The following is a 3,917-nucleotide window of genomic DNA, read 5'->3' on the forward strand; positions in this document are numbered from 1 at the left end:
GCAGTGCATGTATTATATTACATGTATGAAAATAACATAAACAAGAAGCAAAAGTGACAGAGTCAGTGAGGTCTTTATTGATCAGCCACATGGACACCAACAATATTGCCCCACTCTTACCTCGCTGCCTCTTTGATTTGTATAGCCAGGATTTTTTCCTTTTGTTACACTTCCATTTATATTGAAAACATAACGTGGTTATTTTGTACTAGGTTTTATGTTTTTATGATGTTCTATGTGTCTTATTTTGAGGTCTTATATGTTCTGTCATGTTTGGTGAGTAGATCTACCCTTAAATACTGTAAATTACAGCTGCAATGGTCATTTTTGTAAATAGTTACAAGAAATACAGTGTTTTTTCTGTATTTTAATGTAATTTGTTGTACATAACTTTATTTGCACATAATTTTAAATTTGTACATATTTTTTTTGTTAGCTAAATTTTACATTCTAATTTTTTAATTTGTCAACTTATGAATTTGCACTTAAAATTCTAAAACAAAATTAAATTTGTTTGGTTTTACACTACTCCCATATCAGATTTTTGTTTTTCGGGTGATTTTAGGCCCATACAATGTGTCAAAATAAAATGCTGAAACAAATGACACTCCAGGGTGCTGGTGGAAACTATGCTACTGTTGGGCAAAGATGAAGAAAAAAAGGGGGAAGGTGTGTTAGAAGGCAGAGAAAAAAAAAAGGAATCCAAGCAGCGTGGAGGTGAGAATAGGGCCTTTAAATGTAGGGACTATGGTAAAGGAAGAAAGTTAAAGTTAGATATAATGTGTGTGCAGTAGACCAGATAAAAGGGAAGTAAGGCCCGGCATTGGAGTTGGATTTAAGCTGCTTTACCAATACAAAGATAGGAAGTAAAACCAAGTACAGGGTGGGCCATTTATATGGATACACCATAATAAAATGGGAATGGTTGGTGATATTAATGTCCTGTTTGTGGCAAGAAGAGGAAAAACTATTGAAAAAACAAAAGTTGTATCCAAGATGGCCGACTTCTAAATGGCCACCATGGTCACCACCCATCTTGAGGAGTTTGCCCCCTCACATATACTAATGTGCCACAAACAGGACTTTAATATCACCAACCATTCCCATTTTATTACGGTGTATCCATATAAATGGCCCACCCTGTAGAGATAATCTTGAAGGAAGCATATATGAATAGTGTTATAGAAGTGAAGAGAGTATCAGGCAGAGTCGTGAATTTGAAGTAGGAAATCAAAGTGTTACGTTCTTGGCCTAGAAGTAAATTGAATGTAACAAATGTGACCTCCCGGCTCCAACACCATCCAAGAAAGAGTCAAAACTGAGCAATTTCTTAATGCTATGCAAGCATTTTTTCTTGACTCAGAGCGTAAGCAATGCCAAAATAACCAAGAAAAAATCTCTAAAGGTCCCCTATCAAACAAAGTAAACCAAAAAACAATTTGCTTACCTAAACTTCTATTTTGAAAAACAGGAGGAAACTGATTTCAACAGGACTTCTCACTATTACGAGGCTGCTGCAGTGGACAATATATACAGTGAAAAGGCTACAAGTTACCCAATTCACAAATAATAATAATAATATTTTTGTGCCAGACACACAAATCAACTTATACTTACTAACACATTATTCTGCAAAGATTTTCAGAGAATCACACTCAAAGCAATGATCAGAGGTACAGTCTGTTTGTTGGGTGGTGGAGGCCACAGGGGCAATGTGGCTGTTGTCTAGTGGTTACAAACTTGCTGGTTAACCAATTATCCAATCCTGGACCAGGAATGAAGTCAATCCAACCACTCAGCAGGCACTGGTCTCCATCAAGACACGCCCATGCCCACACCTATGAGAGAGAAAAGAGAGAAAAAACCTACAACCGTCATCTGGTGAGAGGAGTCACACACATAAACACACACACATATAACCCACATGACCTTGGCTTATAACAAAAAGGCATGGTGCTAAATGTTGTCATTGCCTATGCCCTGACATGCCCTAGATTTTGATATCAGAAGTGAAAGAGGAATTGTGGAATAAGCTGGATAAAATAGTAGTGTCCCCAAGTGAGATTTTTCCACAAAAAGGATGGAAATGGCTGTGCTGAACACATAATTTAAGAGGGAGAAATGTATAGTTACATAAGAGTTTAGGAAGGTGCACTACATCTTATGCAGAAGGTGTAATCTCAAAGACAGGAGACTTAAGTAGGTGGCAGGGGGACATGTAGATAGGCAGCTTCAGACGGTAGTCTGATGGTTTTGGACATTAAGAAGACGAAGTGAGTTAAAGCAGAGACATGATCAAATGGTGGAAGTTGAAGAGGAAAAAATGATACATAGAGGAAGCAGGCTTTGGGTGGCAAGAAAGAGTTTCCAGATGGCCATAAAACAGAGAAAAGTGGCAAATGAAAAGGCTTATACTAGCTTTTATATTGATTGATTGATTGACTTGCTAGGCAGACAGATTGAGCTGAAAAGGATGTGCAAAGTGCGGTGGATCTTTTGACTAGACTTTAACACAATTTTGCAGAGTAAGGGGACACCTGAGGAATGAAGAAGACTAATGTTAATTTACAGAACTGTTGTAACTACAGTAGGATAAAGCTGATGAGCCATACTATGAAGTATATCACCCCAAAATCATTTACTGGATTTTAATAATATCTCAAGCCCAAAACTAAACTGTATCTTATCCATTGGATTCATAATTTTCTATTCAGTTTACAACCAAATAATTCATTTATAAAGTCTAACGAGATTCTAGCTTTAGCTTTTAAGGAAAATTCAGTCTAGCTGAATGATGACATGGGTCATGGGTGTTTTTTTGGTGCATGTTGAATTGCATTTATATTTCTTTCACTGCTGAATAGACATAGAGGCTTTGCTCGTTACCTGTTACCATGGTGAATCCTTGTGTCAAAGCTCCATTTTGATGACTTTCTTTCTTTCCTCCATTATCCACATTCACACATACAAATTTTTAGTGAACTAACTACAATTTTCTGGAACAGGAAACTTGGAGTTTATGTTTAAAATTTCTGTCAAACTTGTTGTAGGAGGGGGGAGTGACATTTGGAGCATTTTAAGGAATAATAATCAATAGAAAGAAATGAGAAACAGAAATTAAATTGTGTTTTACTGCAACAATTTGGGAACAAAATAATTTTAATCGGTTATGTATGATGGTACAGATTAGATCACTAAAACTCATCGTTTTACAGTCAGTGTGATAATGATAGAATGATAGTGATAAAAATAAGTGAATTTAAAATATTCACAAAATCTCATGCAGAGAAATGCGAAAGGGAAAAGTAGTCTCCCAGTGCACCTGGGTGTGTGCACCAATAACTAAGGACCATGCATCATCATAATTATGAGTTTTGGTAATATTATAGGCTTGGTTTCCAATGTAATATTTTTGTATGATTCAGTTAGCAGCTCGAGGCTGACACATATATGAGACAGAAAAGTGGGGGAAAATCAGTCTATGAGTCCATCGTGAAGAGACTGATCATTTTAATCTCAAACAAACAGTTTTAAGAGGAATCGGTCATCATGAACGATCTGCTGTTACTTGTTTTTTGTCATTTGGGCCTTGTAATATCTTGTATTATATTTTTGTTGTTGATTTAAACCTTTTTCATGTGTATATTTATTATATATGTTTTAATATTTTTTAAGTGGTGTATCTGATAAGTTTGATACATTTAATAAAATAAAATAAATGGTAGATGCATGTACTGTATTTTTGCACAATAAGGCGCACTTCTAATTCTTTAATTTTCTCAAAAATTGACAGCATGCCTTGAAATCCGGTGCACCTTATGTATGAATTCTGGTTGTGCTTACTGACCTCGAACCGATTTTATGTGGTACACGGCGCTCAAAAATCTGTCTAAAAATGTTTTAGTACAACTTTTCTA

The sequence above is a fragment of the Astatotilapia calliptera genome, chromosome 22 (assembly GCF_964374335.1).
Source record: "Astatotilapia calliptera chromosome 22, fAstCal68.1, whole genome shotgun sequence".
Classification (NCBI taxonomy): domain Eukaryota; kingdom Metazoa; phylum Chordata; class Actinopteri; order Cichliformes; family Cichlidae; genus Astatotilapia; species Astatotilapia calliptera.